Source organism: Suncus etruscus, chromosome 15 (genome assembly GCF_024139225.1).
Source record: "Suncus etruscus isolate mSunEtr1 chromosome 15, mSunEtr1.pri.cur, whole genome shotgun sequence".
NCBI classification, from domain to species: Eukaryota; Metazoa; Chordata; class Mammalia; order Eulipotyphla; family Soricidae; genus Suncus; species Suncus etruscus.
The window spans coordinates 38,395,351-38,417,604 of record NC_064862.1 but is presented as its reverse complement, the minus strand read 5'-3'; the positions used below and the strand labels follow the sequence as shown (position 1 = coordinate 38,417,604).

Genomic DNA, 22,254 nt, shown 5'->3' with positions numbered 1-22,254 from the left:
TGATAAATTTGAAATGTTACCTAACAATGTTCATACTCAGCAAGCTGGAATGCCAAGGCAGTTCTCTCCCTGAATTCAAAATGAATCAAGTATATGGAGAATCAGGTTTTCAATAACTGGCATAGTTACTTCATATGATATGTTAGATAGCCCTAAACTTTTACTTGACAAGAAGCCTCAGATAGTAGAGCTTGGATGGATTGAAAGATAATAGTTTTCATTTTCAGCAGAGAATGACCAATTAACAGAGATAGATCTATCAGTGCTGTCAATAAGTAAAAGAAGGAAGAAAACTAACATGTATTCTATCTTGCTATTTATTACGAACTGTGATAAATACTGACATGCAATACTTTGAGTTATCATCAAATAATTCCATTCATAATGTGAATATAAATGGCAGTATTTGTTTGCTGTTGTTTAATGTGTTTGCACTACACCAGAGGTGTCAAGAGTTACTCCTAGATCTGTGCTCAGGAATAACTCTAGTGGGGCGTGGAAAACCAAAGTGTGTGGCTAGACTCACACTTGGCTTGGCTGCCTACACAGCAAGTGCATTATCTGCTGTGTTATCTCTGGTTAGTAATCTGATTGTATGTGATACAACATTTTAAAATGAGTCTATTGAAATAGTATCACTGAGCCTAAGGCTATTTTTTGGTATATTTTGCTCTTTTGAGTAGTGTTAGATATGCTATTTGAAAGAAGATAGAGATTTAATATTATATTAATTGTACCCCATATAAGAACAGAAAAACCCTGTAACAGAAGACAGAAGAAAAATAGACTTCATAGAAGAAATAGAGGGAAACATGGAACAATCCTTTATTTAATAGTAGGAAGCAAGCTAAATTTGCATGCAGGGTCAAGATGATGATTAGGGAAAATTTAAAATTGATTTGATCAGTGAGAGAATGCAGAAATAACCCAGGTAATTCTATCCCCTAATTGTTAGCTTTCTAATTTTGTGGAACGTAGGTTATCAAAAGATTACTATGGACTCAAAAGTTAGTCTTTATGCCTTTAAAAGCATGAACATTTGGGGCCAGACCAACAGCACATTGGCAGAGCAATTGCCTTGCATGCAGCCGACACAGGACAGACCTGATTCAATCCCTGTTGTCCCATGTGGTCCCCCAAATCAGGAGCAATTTCTGAGCGCATAGCCAGGAGTAACCCCTGAGCTTCACCAGATGTGACCTAACCCCCCCAAAAAAGTATGAAAATTTGTATGCACAAAATGTAATTTAAAGTTTTCCATGTGAATACAGTCCAAAGTTAAATGTAGATGTTTGTTAAAGATTTTGTGTGATGATTTACCAAATCTACATCTATTAGAGTAGGATTTAAATTCAAATTGCTTGGAGACCTTAGTATTCTCATTTAATTATATAGTAATTAATTCTTCTTGTGTGCAAGAAGAATTTCTAAAAATATGAATAGTCTTTGGTGACCTATATCTGACTATAACAGGATACAACTTTTTTCAGTGTACAAAAGGTTTGTCTTATTGGAATGTTAGTTGTTATAGTTTAAATCCCTAGTTGTGTTCATATAAGAAATAAAGTTAGCTCAGAAGAATAAGACGATGATTAGAAAGCTTCTCCCTACACCATATAGTGAAATATTTTACATATTTTAGGAATAATTCTACTTTTTTTCCTTTGCCATGAATCAAGATAAATTTTACTGAATAAAATTCACTTAGAAATATGTGAGAGACGGGGCCGGAGAGATATCATGGAGGTAGAGGGCTTGCCTTGCATGCAGAAAGAGGGTGGTTTGAATACCACGAGCGATTTCTGAGCGTAGAGCCAGGAGTAACCCCTACACGCTGCCGGGTGTGACCCCCCCAAATATATATGTGTGTATGTGTGTGTGTGTGTGTGTGTGTGTGTGTGTGTGTGTGTGTGTGTGTGTGTGAAGAGAGAGGAAAGGAGATGATTACATGTTCAAGAGAGAACACAGACTTTTCCAGAATGGAATAAACAAGCAAGCATGGGCATGAGAGAGCAAACCCAGAATAGCCTTTGGGAGAAACTTAAATACTATTTCTCCAATAATCACCCTCCCTTGGATTTCTCTGTACACATAGACATTAAGTTGGTCTTTGTCACAGAATGAGCACGGTTGATGGTCTTTTCATAATCTCATATAATTTTCTATAGCTTCTCCTTTTCTCAGAGGGTAAATCTTCTAGGATGGGGCCTTGAATTCCTACATCTGGCTGTTGCTTTTCTTTCATGTGAAAGGAGTGTAGACCTACACTGTTTTTTTGTTTAGTTTAGTTTTGTTTTGGGGCCACACCTTGCTGTACTCAGGGATTACTCCTGGCTCTGAGCTCATGAATGTCTCCTGGTGGTGCTTGGAGTACCATATATAAGCAGGGGATTAAACCTGAGTTGTCTGCATGCAAGGAAAATGGCCTCCCTAGCCCCTACTTACACATTTTTATCTATCTTCTTTAGAAAAGTTGGTGGCAATTTTTGTGATGATCACCTTCATTACTAAGTCATGAAAACAACACCTCTTAGGAGGCAATATTAGGATTTTGTAATACATATGAACAGCAGGTAAATAATATATCTTTAACTTACAAGTATAACACACTTTTAATAAGCATTAAGGAGAATGTATGTAGCCGAAACAAAAAGAATGATGTCTAGTGCACTAAAGCCTATGAAACGAATCTATGTGTATGTAGTACAGTGTCATTAGCAAAATGTTATAGATTTAAAGCAATTAGCCATTTATAAAATTAGGTGCAATGTTTTCTCTTTTTTTTAAACTTCATTGATTGATTGGCTGATTGGCTTTTTGGGTGCTCAAGGGTTACTCCTGGCTCTGCACTCAGAAATCACCCCTAACAGACTGGGGACCCATTGAATTGAACCGGGTCCCTCCGAGTTGGCCACATGCAAGGAAAATGCCTTACTGCTGTGTTATCACTCAGGCCTCTGCAATGTTTTTGTTTGTTTGTTTGTTTGTTTTTGGGCCACACCTGGCGGTGCTCAGGGGTGACTCCTGGCTGTCTGCTCAGAAATAGCTCCTGGCAGGCACGGGGGACCATATGGGATACCGGGATTCGAACCAACCACCTTTGATCCTGGATCGGCTGCTTGCAAGGCAAACGCCGCTGTGCTATCTCTCCGGGCCCCCCTGCAATGTTTTTAATGACCTTTTTTCTGTCACCTAGAATAGAATCTGGTTGATATATTTATTCAATAGTGTATATATTTTAAGTCCTTTATAATATTTCTGTTTGAGAAAGACTGTTGTTACTTGATATATGTCTTGCTTCTTATTTATGGAACAGGTCTTCCTTGAGTGTTGTTTAGTTTTATATTATTTTTAGACTCTACATGTTCTATTTTTAGAAGTCTATTGTAATTATTGCTTCTTAGCATATATAAATTGTGTCAATGGATCATTTTATTGTATAGACTCTTACTGTGTTGCTTAGCAATTGGTTTACATGCATGTATGCTAGGATAATGAGATAACTATAAACTTAGCAAATGTATATTTTAAGTATGGATATAAAGATATAACGCCCCTATTTTCTAAAAGAGAGATGTCCCTGTTACTTCAAAATTTGGGCAGGAGGAAGTGTTGGAAGCCTATAAAAAATAATTTTTAAGGCTTAAAAAAGAAAGAGATAACAATATAATGTATAGAGAGTATTTAGAAGTGTTTTACAACAAATCATTAAACTCTTACAGTGAATCTTCATGGCAAATTATTTCTCCATAATTCTTTTTTTGAAAGAAAGGTGAGATAAGGTTGTGTAAGTGATTAATTAAATGCACAATTTATACCTTACTCCCTATGACATACTGGGCTACTGTTGAAGATAGATTTTAGAATTAAGGATATGAAATTTGACTGATACTTGTCAATGTGTTGCTTCCCTCTCCCACTTCAATTGCTCTTTGTCTAGACCTGTTTTCTGGGATGACTATCATTGTATAAGTAGCATGTAAATTAGTTTTTATTTGACTATCAAAGAATGGTCTATAATAGATTAAAGTATACAATTAGGGTCAATTAACCAGGATTCCTTAATGAAGAAACATTTGAGAACATTGAATGCCATCAAATATGAGGTATATAAAGCAAACATAAAGCAAAATTATTGAGATTTCAGAACTTTACAATGATCTAATCAAATAAGCAGTCAAGAGAAGGGAACTTGATGACATATTTTTTCCCCAAAATATTGCAGGTAGAATTCTTTACAAGCATGATGAGAGTGGTATGTTCATAGAAAGCTAGAGGGAGGATACCATTATATTATAGGAAGTTGTAAGGAGCCAGATTCTCCCTCACAGTCTTGGCATAAGCACAGCCATCTTGTAGCAAACTGCCATTTTCTAACAGGCCTGTCCTTTAATTGAGCTATACATTGTGTACGTGCCAACAGGCCATGAGTTGACGCAGATCAAAAGAACGTAAGGTCACATTCTTCTGGCTCAGGAAACTCAGACCTATAGATAGAGCATTTGGTGTGATAATAAGATGTTCCTCAGGAAACTTGTATTACATTAATAGGCACATGCCAAACCTTTTGAACTGAATGATGACAAATGTATGCTTGACAAATGTTTGCATTGTCCCCTCCTCCCTTTGTGTAAAAACTATATAAGTCATGGCATTTCAAAAATAAATCGACGCCATAATCAGAATCCTTGGTGGTCCCCTTTTTCCTACCCATTCCCTTTTCTGGTGCAGACCCTTTCCACGACCATGAATAAACTGAAGCTGCTGGCCGGCACAGAAGACGCTTAAGAAATATTTGAATCTGAATTTGAGAAATAACATAAGTTGAATCAGGTTTGATTACTGGCATCATGTATCTTCCTGAACATCATCAGGTAAGACATTCAGACAACCAGCAACCTAAGGTGGCTATTATGGTCCCCAGAACAACAGGGTATAAATAATATTACACTTGTATAAAATTGTACTGCTTGCCCAGTTGACTGAGTAATGCCAGGAGTTACAACTGAACCTTGAACATAGATTGGGAACCTCTCCTTAATAAAAATAAAGAATAATTCAAAGTAATATTGTTTATTGAAATTTAATATGAAGGAGGAAACAATTAGGCATGTTGAAAAACAGTATGCACAAAAGTTATTCCAAGTTCAGTATATAACTTGTAATAAAACATTTAATTATGTATAATGAAAAATTATCAAAACAGTTACTCCCTTATTGATTTTTGTTTTTGATTTGTTTTTTTTTGTTACCTTTTTCTTCTTTTTTCTCTTCCTCCTTCTAAATGGATATTTATAACACCTAGACAGACTCTTCCTAGCTTTTTTTTCTTTTTTGTTTGCCTTTCCCCCTTCCCTCGATGGTACCAAGACCAGACAGTCATATGTTCATATTTGATGGAAATAAAAAATGATCAGACTTGAATACCAAATCCAAAGTCAACAACAGAATCAATACCCAATCTACAACAAGCTGTACAAGAGGGGGAACAGTTCCATAGCATTGGGGGGAAGAAGGGGATAAAGGAGGAAGATGTGGGATGCATGCTGGGAACAGGGATGGAGGAAGGAAAACACTGGTGGTGGGAATGCCCCTCATTCATTGTCACTATGTGCCTTAAATATTACTGTGAAAGATTTGTAATTCACTTTTACCACAATAAAAAATAAAATAAATAAATAAAACTGTTCAAATTCAGGGAAATACTATCCAAAATTACCCACAGATAGAATAATGTGTTGCTTTTAAAATAATATTTATATGTATTTTTTCAGAAGAAAATTTTAGTGCTAAGCATATGAAAATAAAATGTCATTTTGATCATATAACTTTCAAATAAAATTGTTTTGATAACAGAGTTCACAATGTAGATTAAAGTTGAAAAAGGAATTCTTAGATTATAAGAATTATTATAAAAATTAAATATCAAGGTTTCATTTGTCAGAAATTGATTGTTAAATTTATTCTTAATTTGGGTTATTTGTATTAGAGTTACATATTACTCTAAAAATTTTATCACTGCATTTAGTGTTTTACTTTCTTCTTGTGTCAATGTGGAATATGAAAAACAACACAAAAACCTTATTTTGAATTGGTATGTTTTATGTGATTATAATATGAAGCTATATGCTATCTGTTCTCTTATCATTGCTCAGAATACTTAGCATTGAAATAAAATTTAAGGTCTAATAATTTATACACAAGAAAGAAGCTACTATATAAATATTATAGTTAAATGCACTAGATTTACAGTATGACACAATAGATATTAATGCCAATTAAGTAATATTTAAATGACATACATTTTATGTCCCTTTCAATTCATTTTTGAAAGTCTGGCAGTACTGTAGTAATATATTAATCAATTAAATATTTATTACTATATGTTTATACACTTATTAAAATAATTTTAAATAGTTTCTTTATTTAAGCTCTATAGTTGCAAACATGTTCATTGTTGGGTTTCAACCATAAAATGCACACAGCCCTTCACCGAAGCAACTTTCCCGCCATTAAAGTATACTTTAATAAATTACTTACATATAACATTTTTAAGTTGATTTGTGTTACTATTTTTTTTAATTGTGTTACTCTTACTTAAACTTTTAATGAATCGTGAGTATTAATAGACAGAAAGTTAATGAATAGGCCATAAATTCAAGCACTCTAATTGTTTTTGCTAGGGGTATATCAGAATTTAGTATGTATGGTATAAACATACAAGTGCATGAGAAAGCAAATGAAACTTAGAATTCTAAAGTAGCTAAATGTAGTTCAGATTACATTTAGGCATATTAGTTGTTTAATAATAAGTAATAAGAACTGAGCATTTTATTTCCCACTTTCCATTATTTTTATCTGATAAAATTTACATATACCATTTATCATTTTTTGTAAACAATAGTGGCAATATATGTATATGAAGATAGATCATTATTTCTAGAATTTGACATTCATCATTATATGCATTTATCATTTGTTTTCCTAGTCATGAAAGCTCTAATATCTACTCTCTTAACTTGAAAGGAAGCATATGGCATCATTAACTATATTCCTAAAATTGCACATTACTGTCCTAAGATTTATTTATCTTCTAACTGAAATAAAATGGCCACTACGTTTTGGTCACATTTTTTAAGATTAGATTTATTTCACTTGAGTAGAACCAAATGTTCCATTACAGTCTAAAACACCAGTTTCTAAAATGTATTTTTCAGAAACATATTTTTGAGTGCACTCATGACTTTGCAATTTAGCATTAAGCCAACATTATGTCATTACTTTAACACAATCATTCCTTGTGAGAGGAACTAGTTCTACTTTCAAGAAGTCAGGCAGTCTGTGAAATAATAGAAAATACAATTTGAGTGACTTTTGAATCACTAATCAAATTTCTTTTGCAAGACTATTTCTTTTTCCTTCACTTACTGAAGGTAAGATATATCTCATTATTTCATTTCCATGAAGTATATCTTTGGTTAAGAGTGAATGCTTTAAAGCTGCTAATAGTTAAAATCATGAAAACTTACAGTTTAATTATGCATATTGATTTTAGTCTAGATTCTTGTGCTCCTCATACATATTTATCAACTCACATGTAATTTGAAAAGAAATATGAGAATTTCTATTTCCCCTTCAGTTTACTCTATAAAAAAGGATGTCATTCTATAGATAATGTATATGTATTATGAAGATATACATGATATACATTGGCTAATCATAATGGTACTCAAACTGTAAATGTTTTTCTTATAAATATTCTGATTAAAAGTAGATTCGCTGGAGTATAAGAGCACATGAACTTGCCTTGCTTGCACAACAGCTGACCTGGGTTTTACCCAGGGCACTACAGCACATGGTTTACTTGAAACCCAACCAGAAGTGAGCAGTGAACACCAAGCAATGAACTCTGGTCACAAACAGGTGAGAACAACAAAGGAAGTAAGATTTGGCTTTGGAGAGATTGTACAAAGATTAAAATGCCTGTGGTTTATCCTATTTCCATTCTGGAACCATATGGTTCCTGAGCATAGCAGAGTTGGATGAGGCTCCTTGGAATTCCTTGAAATTGATAGAGAATTAACTATTTGGTTGGTAATCCCGAGGAAGGGTCTAAGGGCCTCCTTATCACCTCTTTCTACCTGCAAAAATAAAACATTTAAATATATATATGTGTGTATATATATATATATATACACACAGTGGAATTATATTTATATATATAAAAAGAATGATGCAATTTACTGCAACATGGATGGAACTGAAAGATAATTATGTTAAATGACATCTCTTAAAATTTTCTAATAGCTAGTTCTCTTTTTTATTAATACTTTTTATTTTGACCAAAGTGGATTACAAATCTTTCACACTAGTATTTTAGGTACATAGTGACAATGAATCAGCTAGTTCTTTTACATCACCAATGTTTTTTTTACATTATAGATCTATGTATAGCATTCTGCATTGGGTTATTCATATGAATTAAAAATTAATTGGAAATTTTTATCAATTTTTCATCCAACATTCTAACATTTAATCTGGTTGCATACAAATAATTTGATGGACTTCAACTTATGTCTTCAAAAGGAACAATCTGCATTTAAAATCTCAATACATGAAGTATTTCAGAGGCTATTTCTGCTGATTATTGCTTAGGGGTTGTTAGTACTCACTTTCATAAATATACCTAGTCTGAAGTATAAATACATATTTCTGTAGAACTTTAAGGGAGTAACTTACGTTATACTGATGAACACCTATTATTCATAGTGTAAGGTTTATGAAATATATCATATATAAATATCTAGTATTAAATCATGTGCGTATAAATCATGAAACTCCTGTGCAGAAGAACTTTCCCTTCTTTAGCGATGTAAATCAATATAAGAGCTGAAGATGCTTTTAAGTTATAATTTGCCAATGCACATTCTATATAATGTTGCATTTAAAAATTATATAAAATATAATATATGTATATATAGTAAATATAATATAAGAATACACACAATATATATCCTATACTATCATATATTATTTTATATTATAGTGATATTATTATAATATTTTTATTAAGGAAGCAATATTTCACTTCAAAGGCACTTTTATTCTCTGTGATATGGTATAATAGTCACATACTATTTTTATATCTATGAAATAAAATTTACTATTTCAAACAATTTTAGTGTGTACTCACTGTTTATGCTGTGATTAACACTATGGAACCATTACACATACACTTCTTCCACCAACTTTATTGTTTTCTCTGCTCAGATGAGCAATCTTTCAGTGCTTTATCTCAAGTTGCTCTGTCTCCATGGAATTGAATCTGAGTCATTTCCCTTTCTTACTTCCTCACAATATTTTTCTATCTTTTGAATTGTCAAGAGTCATTGCACGCATCAGAGGTTGCACACAAAATGACAATAGTGTGATTTTTTTTACAGGGAATACTAGAGAATTATTACAGTTGATAACTGTGGGTAAGTTAAACATATTCAAACAAGCAAGAACTCATAAGTTATATAACTAGATGATAAAAAGTAAACAATAGACAATAAATGACTCATATTTCTAGAGGTAGATTTTATTTGGGCATAATTTAATGTTAAATACTCAGTTTTTGAGTTATGTTTGTTTCAAATAAATGGTTTCAGATTTTTCTCAAAACATAACAGAAATGTAAATTACATTGCACTTGAAATTTCTGTATATGTTTAAATATGAATTAAAAAAAAAGCATCTATTTTTTTCTGATCCAGTCTTGCAAATTGTATTTCCACTTTTAAAATTACTTTAAAATTGACAGGGATAAAATACAGGGATAAGACAATTGCTTTGTATGCACTAGCTACAGATTTGATTCCCCGACACTGTAACATTTCCTAATCCCACCATTCCCAGCACCAATAGGCATGGTCCCAAACCAAAAAATAATAAAAATAATTAAATAAAATATTTTTCAAAAACATTTAGTCCTCTGAATATCTTTTAACTCAATCCTTGTAAATAAGAACGTAGATAAGAAAGTAAAATAAGAAGCAATAATAAATATAAAGCAGGATGTGTTTCAGAAACTTCAATTTTTATGAATTTAAGCAATGTTTTAAATGCATTCAGAATTATAAAATAAATTCCAAATTAAATTAAAACTTATGAAACTGTATTAACTTCACTATAGCTATGTCAATAAAATATTACCCTGTTTTCCTGAAAATAAGAGAGTCTTATAATTTTTGTTCCCCAAAATGCACTAGGTCTTACTTTCAGGGAATGTTTTAATTTTTATGAAGAATATGGTATACATTTATTTTTAGATGAAAATAAAGAAAATTTATTACCTGTATATGGTATGATAGTATGGTAGTTGTCAACACAAACCAGACTGTTAGATACTAGTTGGGGCTGACCTAGCAACCAGTTTATAGTAAATGCATTTTCATTCTGAGACAGAGCCAGAGGGGCCTTATTTTTAGGGGGTGTATTATATTTCACCTAGAAGGAAACCTGTAAGTAGGTCTTATTTTTGGAGGATGTTTTATTTTCGGGGAAACAGAATTACTGATAAATTATAAATATATATATATATATTTAAGAAATATATATATATTTAAGAAAAGAAATAAGCTATTAATTTTATAGCATATACTAAACAAATGAAATTATAAACATTGAGGGATGATCATAATTGATCTTTTGGGACTATGTTGGACATTGCTAATAAAATCAGGAAATTACTTTAAAAAGGCTAAACTTTGAAATACAACTTCACCAAGTAGTTCTTTTATGCTCAAAGTTACAATCTGTTTCTGCTAGCCATACAGTCTTGAAAAAAAATATCATAATATCTTTTAAAGTTTATTCTATATTATTTTTTGTTTGAATTTGAAGAGACAGTTTTGGGAAAGATAACTACTGGTGAGGCTATGCAATAGAATGTGGAAACTTTTATGTAGTGAATTTTAGTTCTGATATTATAAATATACTTTCACAATATCTCACATGAAATTGAGAGAAAACATTTGATCAGTAGCACATTATAGTTTCTAGAGAAGTATTGAGCATATTTTAAAATAATCTTATCCCAAAGCATCATGTGTAAACCTAAAATGCCTTGTTTTTATCTTTCATTCTAGATTGTATTAATAACCAAAAAATTACATCTTAGAGTAAGTTTTAGCTTAGCAGCCACTCCCCCACATCCACAATCACCACCGTATCTGCTCATGGACCTGCTCCATAGACTAATTTAACTCTCGAAAGAGAGTGAACCCAAGGAGTGAAAACTCCTATCTACACTGGTAGGTCTCAGAAATCTCATCTGATTTCTTCGGAGAATTTGAAAGGGGGCAGGACAAATTCCGTGTCCTGCTGAAGTCTTGGCATCTACACATAAACTATAATTGCCTCCATGCAAATAGCACAACTCCACAGCTAAGCCCCCCCAAACTCCAGGTATCACAGTTTGGGGGATAAAACTTTTGTGATCTCTTTGGAGTCAGGGGGGGGCAGCCTTTCTCATCCCTCCATGCTTCTGGAATGCCTGTCAGCCACACATATGACCCATAGGTGCCGTCATGTCAGCTTATTAGTCCAGCTCTCAAAATACTTGAACTCCTGGAGCATGGAACCTCCATAATTTTCAGTATTGTTATTCCAGTAGGAACACATCAAATCGATGTGAAATTATAAGCCACGCAAGCTCAAAAATAAAAAAAAATAACAGAATACTAAATAGGCAACAAGAATCTTAGTAAATCTTTAAACCTTGATCTATTGTGAGCTCTAGTAATTTTCACAATTTTTTTTTCAGAATTTGTTTTCAAATAATTCCATTCTCATTTAGTTGTATCAAGCAGTATTACGCAAATTATTTATATCTGAAATGGGGCAGTTTTGGGGAAGGATGAAAAATGGAAACAGTGGTGGAATGACTATTGTGATTGTTACAGCAGTGGTGGGATTGTTGTTCAAGCATTGAATGTTACAAATAATTATATTATGAGGAACATTGTAATCCATGGAATTTAAACAATACATTAAAAATAACTAGTGTTAGTTTATCTGTGGCCTCTCTAACTGTAAGACTAAGTCAGTGTAAAGAGGATGATCAGCATCTGAGCTATTCGGGGATGATAGGTTTTACTGTTGTAGAGAAATCGAATAGCTGTCTGCTCTCTTTTCCGTTTACTTCCTTTTACATATGCTTCACTTGGGAAATTAATTAGTCCTTGTTGATATCTCTCCTCTGGGCACATCACACTTCCAGATCCTTTCTCAAAAACAAATTTCAAACTTGCTCTTGCAAGTGTCTCTATTACATTCTACAGTAGAAAAATATATGATGAATTTCCATCACCTGTCCAGGTACTATTTTGAGTGCACCATCATATGGCCCCTTTCCTAAAACATCACAGGCCACTCAATTTCCCCCAGATGATTCTCCCATATGGAGACTATGTGTTTGTGTTCCTGATATGAACCCCAGCCCAGATATCTAAGACCCTGGACTGGTATATAATGAAAAACTCACAGTATTAACCACTCCTACCCCGGAAAATCCCACCCCTGAGCTGTTTATGGCCCAAGTACTTCCAGAGAATTTACTTCAAAACTTAAGAAATGAAACAAAGTAAAACAAATAAGAAAACCTGAATCTTTGCATCTTGGGAACTGAAATATTTTTCTTTCCTATTTCTCTCCATTTATTTTCCATCGGTTGTTATTGAATTAGAATTTTGTTTAATACACTGATCTTGGAGCTTTGTTACATTTTATCTATTTCCATTAATCACTTCCTGTCTTCTATTTTTTTCTATAAATTATAGTTTTATAATTAGTTTTTCCCTATTCTCATCACCATTATCAACTTCTTTGTCTCTGTTCCAATGGCAGCAGCTCTTGTGTCAGAAAATATCTGTGAAAATTAATACAAAATTTTACATTGCATTCAGCTTATTTGTTTCAAATTATTTGGGGTTGGAAGTGGGGGCCTATGACTGTTCTCAGAACTTACACCAGGCATTTACTCAGGGATCACTTTTAGTGGGGTCCCTGTTATCATATGTAGAGCTGGGAATCCAACTAGGATTAGCTCTGTGCAAGGCAAATACCTTTACCTACTATCTCTCCAGCCTTAATTTCAAATTCTTCATGTTTCTTTAGCTAGCAGATTTTCTATAATCACAACGAGATATTTTATTTATTTTTATGGAAATCACAGTCTAGTTGGGAAAAAGCTTCATGTTTTAAACCAAACAGGATCTTAATGCTAAATCTGTATCTATCACTTTAGCTAGCTTCAGATAGCTTTAGCTATCACTAGCCCCACAAATAACATCTTATTTGGCTGGAGATAGCTCTTACTTCAATTGTATACTAAGGATAACTTCTGGCAGTGCTTGGAAGGCCTTATTTATTGCCAAGGATAAAACCAGGGTTAATCGTGTGCAAACAAGCCTTAAAACCCTATACAATGTCTCCATCCCCACAAAATTTTTAAATTCTTCATACAGGATCAAACATCTCTCCCACCTTGATTATATTTAGAAATTGGTCTCGCATAAAACTTCACACTGGAAAAATAAAATAGCATTTCCCTAACAGCACCTTTACATTTCTCCCTGGTCTACAAAATCTTCATTTATGGGATTCTATTCACTTTCCCCCCAGGCCTACAAAATCTTCTATGTGATTTCATGCACTTTTATGTATCTCCATGCATATCAAATATCAATTTTAATTATTTTACTTTTCCCAACGAATCTTTGTTTTGCTGTTCTTTCTTTAATGTGGCACTGACTTCCCTTTTAAATGTAAATTTACCATGCTGGCAAGCTACTTTGATGTTTTTGTCACTTAAAGGTAAGAACTTCTTATAATCAGTGTGGATCTCTTTTTCCAGACAAATTTTTTTATTCTGCAGGTTTTCTTTTCTAGATTAACAATAAAGTTGAATAACTGCTGAAGGACACAGCTGGCATCGGATTTACTTAGAGGAATTTGATGACAGCTAACACAACATGTCAGCATGCCAGCACAAGTCATTTTGTGACTGTGGAAGTCATCAGAGCAACAGTGCAAGTACTGAGATCTCTGGAGAAAGTCTGGCTAGTTTTATGCTTGGCCCAATTTAATAGCAGTGGACCCTGGAGAATTAATCATTTCCAGTTTCATCATTTGAAACATGGAGAAAATGATCCTATTTCACCCAGGAGGATTTCACTGGGCACTAAATGAGATACATTCATGTAGAAGAACTTCCATTTAAGTGTACAAAAATATGGCTCACATTTTTAGGCACTCCATATAAACCATTTTTTTATCTTATTATTTTTGAGGTGATATACTCTTCCTTCAAAAATGCATTGATGTATCTTGTTCCCTCAGCAGCTTTTCTGGTGAGATTTCTTCTAATATTACCCTAAAGCACTTATATTGTCATATTATTTTTACACATGCAAGAACCTACTCAAAACACTTGTTCCTCAAACTACCAAAAGATTCCCCATAATTTTATATATAAATGTATCTACATAGTTATTTCAAAATTAAGTTATTGTATCCTAACTACCTAAGTAACCTATAAAAAATATAGGTTAAAGAAAAATAAACTTTTGAGGAAATGTTAATGAATTTAAAAATATAAGAGATTCTGTGAAGGGTATTGATTTTGGTTAGTGGCAAGAATTTCCAGTTATTTGGAGGGAATAAGCCTAAACAAATGCAGATTAATATTAAGTAAAATGTTTTATTTATAAAAATGCTATTTTAAAGGATTTTAAAAAATGCTATTTGTTATGACATCCAAATGTGGCTCTTGAAAACATGAAATGTAACTTGCCTAATTGAATAACTCTAAGAGAATAGGCCATAAAGATAGAAAACATATTGCCTTATATTATAATACTATTTTATATATTAGGTCAACTTCTATTTTTAAAATAATCAATTTAACTTCTGGTATTTTCCTTTATTCTTTATATCTATTAGAAAATTTATCACTATATATTCAGAAGGAAATTGATTATATTATTAGAAAAATAAACAATGTGACTAAAATATAAATATATATTCTATATATAGTCATATATTCTATATATGACTAAATATAAATATATATTCTATGTGCAGACTTTGTCTTTTGTGTGTGTGTGTGTGTGTGTGTGTGGTTTTTGGATAACACCCGGCAGTGCTCAGGGGTTATTCCTGGCTCCAGGCTCAGAAATTGCTCCTGGCAGGCATGGGGGACCATATGGACGCCGGGATTTAAACTGATGACCTTCTGCATGAAAGACCTTCTGCATGAAAAGCAAACGCCTTACCTCCATGCTATCTCTCCGGCCCCTCTACTTTTTTTCTATGTGCACACTTAAGTATTTTTTAAATTTAATTCATTAATCTGTAGTTAATCAATTATAGCTTTTGTTAATTTTTTTACAGGGGCCAGTGAGGTGGCGCTAGAGGTAAGGTGTCTGCATTGCAAGCGCTAGCCAAGGAAGGAATGCAGTTTGATCCCCCAGTGTCCCATATGGTCCCCCCAAACCAGGGGCAATTTCTGAGGGCTTAGCAAGGTGTAACAACTGAGCATCAAACAGGTATGGCCCAAAACACCAAAAAAAAAAGAAACTATTTAAAAATATTTTTTTAATTTTTTATTTTTAATTATGAGAACAATGATGCAAAGAGGACAAGGTAAAGTTACAGTGAAACAACAATCGCCCATAAACAGAGTTCTCAGAAGAAATCCCCTTGCTGACGCCTAAATATTGAACTTACAGTCAAAAAAACATTAAGAAAAATAAGGCAGAACCCATATACAATTACTTTGTCCACAAGTCCCCAGATTGTAGTACATTATAACATTTCTTAGCAGTACACAAAGCAATGTAAAGCCATGAGATTTATGTAACTTCTTAACTTTGAAGGCATAGTATTTTTATATATTCATGCACGTACATATTAGTTTAAGTTAACATCAAAAGTTTAAGAGGTTTTTTTTGGGGGGTTATTCAAAAGGGCACAGTAAAAACGGTGTTAGAGTGGCAAATATTGTTTGCATAGGCCCACCAAAATATGGGGGTCATAGAAAGGAATAGCCTTGGTCTAAATACAAGGAGACCCTACCCCTGAAGTTTCCTGGCATAAGACCAATTCTAGGCTCCAGGCAAACTAGTTTATTCAATCCAAGTCTTTGTCTCTAGTGTCAATACAGTTTTATTTTTCACACAGTCCTTTTGTTGGCATCAGGTTTCTGTATTAAAGATCCTGGAATCTGCACATCCTACATTGATGTCAGGCTGGTATGGAGTATCCTCTAGTTTCAACTCCCAATTAAGGGGCAATAGAGCAAGCCCTGTCCAGTAAGGAGGTCATTGTTCTTGTTAAGTCTTTTCAGTGTTAAGGGAAGTCTCTTTTGAGTAGATCAATGTCAGAGCAGCTGTAGAGTCTTCCCTGGTAGAGGATTGCCTTCAGGTGATGTTATAGACAACCTTGGATGTTTTGTAGATGTCTTCTCTAGATCAGGGGTGAATGAAGAATGCCCATTCTTCTGAGGCCTGTGCCAGGTCTTTATGTCACTGTTCAGTGACAGTCATTGCACTACAAGATTTGTGTGTTCCCATCTCTATTAGATAAGAAATTATTGGTATGTATTTTCCCATTTTAGGGTGCATAAGCAAACAATAAATAGAGCCACGTGGCATTATCAGAGTATATGGGAGCGTAAAAACACATCCAGCAATACCCATGACTTGGTTCAAACATAACCATTAAACTGAGGGATTCTTTCACACCAAATTCCATATTGAGCAGTTCATTAAGAGAAGATAAAGGGAGGGGGGAATCGTCACTGTATAAGAAAATATTCAGCAAAAGTTATAGCCGTCAAAGAAAACACCCATAAAATGTTGAAAAGACATACGTGTCATTTTTATGCATTTAGGAATAGTTGGGTGGGTGTTAACTCCAGGGCACCACTTTGGTCTGTGACTTAGGACTCTACAGTATTTAAGTTAGAAAGGGTAAATGAGGAGTAGATGATAGGGGTTAAGGAAGTTAAAGAGAAAAATGATCTTTTGTAGGAGTGTGCAAAAGGGCAGCATACAAAATGGACATTCTGCATACATAAAAACATAATTCAATGATAGTGAGCACTATTAATGTATCTTGTGTGTGCGGGGGCACTAGCCCTGCGTGATTTTGAAAATATAGACTGAAAAGAGATTACCAGTGAAGCTGGGAGGCCAGAAGTTCAGAGCCCCACCCAGATCCTCCCTAAGGAGCTGAATGAATAATGGGGGAAAGCCTAGGGTAACTTCAAGCTCCGCCAAGGGACCCAACTCACTGGCTTACCCAGGCATGTGGCCCAGGGAAGCCCTGGAGATCTGGAGCAAGGTGGCAGAGGGGTGCTGGGGTTACCCAAGTCCCGCACCCCCCCCCAGGCCTGGTTAAGAAGGCATCCGGCATGGCGGAGGCCTGCAGAACCCCATTCTGCTAGGCTCCCCTTAAAAAAATTTTTACAAATCAATTATATTTATTGTCTATTAGTTCAAGTTTATTAATGCTATCAAGAAAGCAAAAGGTGAATTCTAGAAGAGATTCGATATTATATAATTTTAAATTATATATTCACACAATTTTATAAGTATTTATTTTAAAAAATTTTACAAAATATTATTTATTATACCAGAATCATTCTATTGCCTCAATTATTTTTAAAAGTGAAATAAAAAATAAATTGTGCTCCAGGATTATAATGTTTTATACCTTTGCCTGACTATATCACTTAATATTTTGGGGTGAAACAAAACAAGTAATGTTCTTTGGACTAAGATGCCACTTCCAGAGATACTTAGCACAGCTGGGCATGTCCAAATGTTCATTTTCATGCATAGAAATGTCATGATTTTTGGTCCATGATTTTTGGTGCTGAGGCAAAAAAAGGGCTATACTCATAAACTGTGTGGGAATCAAAGTTGAGACCTCTTTTTGCAAAGTTCCAAAAGTTTTATGTTTTTAAATATCTATGTCTTTAAACAAAGATATTTCATATTGTGAACAGAACTAAAATTTAATTGCACAATAAATAGTGAATACAAGTAGTCTGATTTTTGTCTCAAATATGAAACGTTTTGGTGAAACACAAACTATGACTAATTTTGTAAAAGTGAATATGCATGTGTGTTTACGTGTGTGTGTGAAGGGGCCTGGGATAGACATAGTATATCAGCTTAATCACCAGTACCACATAGTCCTAAGCATATCATCTTTGTGCTACCACATACTCTCTCTACCCATTATCACTAGATAGTATCAGAATTGTGAATGCTGAAGGCCTCTAATGCACTGGCACTGCAGTGAAAGTCCAAAGTCCAAAGTCAGGTTGCCTGAGAATCAATATGACCCCCACCCAAATTCCACATTCTCTGTCTCTCTCTCTGTCTCTCTGCTGTCTGTCTGTCTGTCTGTCTGTCTCTCTGTCTCTCTCTCTCTCTCTCATCCAAATAATAAACATCATGCCAGAATTTGCCATTTGCCATGCTTACTGTGTTAAGATAATTAAATTGAAAGTTTAAGGGACATCTATTATGCACATTAAATGTGGTTTAGTTTTCAATTAGCAATAATCATGCCTCGGATAAACTTCATTGGCTCCGATACTGCCACTGCACAAAGCTCAAATGTGGTTTAACCTTAGCACTATATGGTCCTATGGGTGGAGACCTGGAGTCCTCAAGAACCTCAGGTTATGGCCCTGGAAACCCTAGAATCACAGGGCTATCATTGATCATTTCTGGAACAGTAGAACCTACACAGCAGCTCATCCATAAACTGAAAGGGTGAATTTAGAATCTCTAGTAAGGCCCCTAGCAACACCTGATCACTGATTGGAAAAGCCTGTCACCTCTGCTTCCATATATACAAAGAATTGAAAAAGACAGAAGCTTACATAATAAATCTGCTATCTGACATAAATTATGTTTTCTGACTTTCATCTTAGATTAAATACACTAGAATCCAAGCACGAATAAAACATATATGATGCATTTTATATTGATTAGCTAATCTCAATAATAAAAATAAACTAGAAAAATAGCATTTCATGGGAAGCTATGTATCTACTTGGAGTTAATTAATACATAATTACTAAGGAAATGAAGCAAAAAGTTTATAAGAAAATAGAATATTTTGCTATGTAAGGCAAAAACTTGTCTCCTTTTAATCTTATGCCATTTAAGGAATAATTCTAGACTGGAGAAGTAGTATTTGGTGTAAGGGACTTGATTTGCATGTTGGCAAGCCCTGTTCAAAGTTCTAATTTTGCGAATGGTCTCCTAATCAAGGCTTGGAATAAGCACTGTCACCACTAGTGTGCAACCCCCAAAAATAAATAAACAAAGGAGAGATTATTAAAGTATAATTCCAATTATAAATCAAATACTGCCTCCACACCAAACCTGCATCAGAAAGCCTGATGCGATGGCATAAGTATGCAAAGTATAATTAACAGTTGTAAATTCTGTACATCAATTTAAAAATATCTGATGGCAATCAGCACTCGTGTGTCAACAACCTCTCATAGGGATTCTTATTCAGAGAAAAGTTTGAGATCCCTATATTGGATGTTTTAAATTTTATCATCATTGGATGAGAGAAATGTGCTTTTGTGGAAAGAAGTCAAGGAATTTTAATGAAACAGAACGCTTCTCCCATTAAGGCTCCTAAGAATAATTTACCTACAGGAATGACCAAATTCTTCGTCAAATACAGCAAATAATTCATAGAGCCTTCCCACATCACCTACTTGAAATTTACCTTTTATTGTTAGGTAGTTTAAAAAATAAGTGAATATTGTATTTTTTTTTCTGGGACACATCCTGCATGCTCAGGGATTACTCCAGGACCTGAGCTCAGGGATCATTCTTTGAAGCAAGTAGTAAATGATATACAATTATTCTCCTGAGAAAGAAATCAGAACATTATATCAATTTCTTATTTTTTATTTTATTTTATTTGTTTTTGGGTCACACATGGCAGCCTTCAGGGGTTACTCCTGTCTCTGCCCTTAGAAGTTGCTCCTGGCTGGCATGGGGGACCATATGGGATGGCATATGGGATGTCCTGGATCTTCTGAGTGCAAGGCAAACACCCTACCACTGTGCAATCTCTCTGGCCCATTATATCAATATCTTAACTGAATTAATCTACATTTTTATTTTTCTGTTCAGAAATTTTGTATCATTTGAGTTATTTCAAATGCATAAACTTATAGCACTCCTTAATCTCAGATTTGCCTTTTCTTCCAATCTTGATAATATTTTTTGACTAGATGGCATTCATTAATCTACAGAACACTACTTCATGTATCTTGTGATAGCTGTAAATAGAGGAACTTGGTACTGGTACCTGGGGGAAATCTATATGCCACTATTAGCTGGAGATAAATTGAGTTGAGATGAAGCCATTCTTTATAACTACTGGTAGCCAATTAGAGGGATCTGATAACCTCCCATTTAAAAAAGAGCATTCATTTATCTAATTTTATGACTATTCTGGTTCATATCCAAAGAAAGTAAATATTTTTGATGGAGCAAAAAAAATTAAAGTTAAAAGACAGTAAAGCAACTTAACACTGTTGCTGTATTCTTCAGTGTGGCATACATTAATTTTCTGGAAATCTATTATAATTAATAAAAATTATGGAGGTATTTATGTATTTGATGATAAAACTCCATAAAAGTCACGACTCTTGAAAAAATACACTCAACTATTTTTTTTACCAGTGTCACTAAAAATGTTTTTGGAATGACCCTAATAGACCATTTTCTGTACCCAACTTTCTAGACTGTTTGGCACCTTGGATGTGGCTCAGTACATATATCTTTCCTCCCATAAATCTGTTATATTTTTATAGTTCTCTAGTCCAATGACTATGTAAATTTTTCCTATCAGTAAAATAGGAATTTGATTACTCTCCTCCTATGTCATGCCTTTTATCATATTAATTATATCTCCTATCTCTAAAGTAGATCTATTCTTTCCCAATAATTCAGACTATACCAATACAATGCTTTCCAAAATTATATTGACCTATTTGTATTTAAAATTGCAATCCATTGATATACTATATACTTTACTGCCAGAGATATTTAGCAAATTTGACTATTTTTTACAATAAATGTTGTAAAAACCTTTAAAATAATTGATGTCTTTTCATTTTCTTTAAAATAAAATATAAAATTCTAAAGCTGAGTTTTATCACCTCTGATTTTTCCTATTTCACATGTTATGCAATAATAGCATTATATAATGTTAGTTTTACCCCCAAATATACTGTCTCAATCTCAAACTCATTAAAATATTTTGGATATATTATTTGCCTGACAAGAACATTCTTTGTGTGTTTTTGTTTGGGGCGGGGCTACATTTGACAGTACTTATGACTTTGGTTCTATTGTCAGGGAACTATATGAGGAATGAATGCAGGCCAGCTACTTTCAAGGCAAACATGCTAGCTTTTGAAAACCTCTGTTGTATCTCTGCAGCCTAAAGAGGAGAGTTTTTGATAGTGCTCCAACACATAAATTTTTTTTATTTCCTTTGGCTGGAATATATTACATTTGCCTTTTCTCTTTTTATTTGTATCTTTCCCTGGGATAAAATCTTGATGACATATTTAAATATACATATAATACATCATAAGCATGTGCACAAAATTAAATAATGTAGCAAAATTGTTTCATAGTAAGATATGCTAACAAAATAAAATGAAAATGACATTGTATGTGAATTACTGGGTAAATTATAGAAAATTCAGAAATGGTGCAGCTGCTCAGAAAATTGATAAACTGTAAAATATGTAGTCATTTCAAGCTATATTTTCTCCAATAAAAGCAACTCTAGCCTTGAAATAGATACACATGATATATACACAGATTCCAAGTTAGTCAATTTCATTTATAAAATAAAAATGTATTTCTATTTTTTCTCAGTAACAAGTCTTGCTACATTTGTATATTATTAAAATATTGATTTTCAGGACAAGGGAAATAGTATAGGGGTTAGGGCTTCTGCATTACAGGCACCTGACCTTGAGTCCATTTCCAGCACTGCTACTCTCACCCTTGGTGGCTCCTAAACATCACCAAGAGGTGGGTCCCAAACAACACAAGTAAATTTGGTGGTTCTAGACAAAATGTAGAACCACATTCCTGGTTGTAAACATTGTACCATTGTTCAGCAGAGAAAAAACCAGGA

General features: G+C 33.7%; 1 pseudogene; it reads right to left on the bottom strand.

Moving 5' to 3' along the window:
• Positions 1-18,546: 18,546 nt before the first annotated feature.
• On the bottom strand, positions 18,547-18,674 carry LOC126031522 (uncharacterized; annotated as a pseudogene).
• Between the last annotated feature and the right edge of the window lie 3,580 nt (positions 18,675-22,254).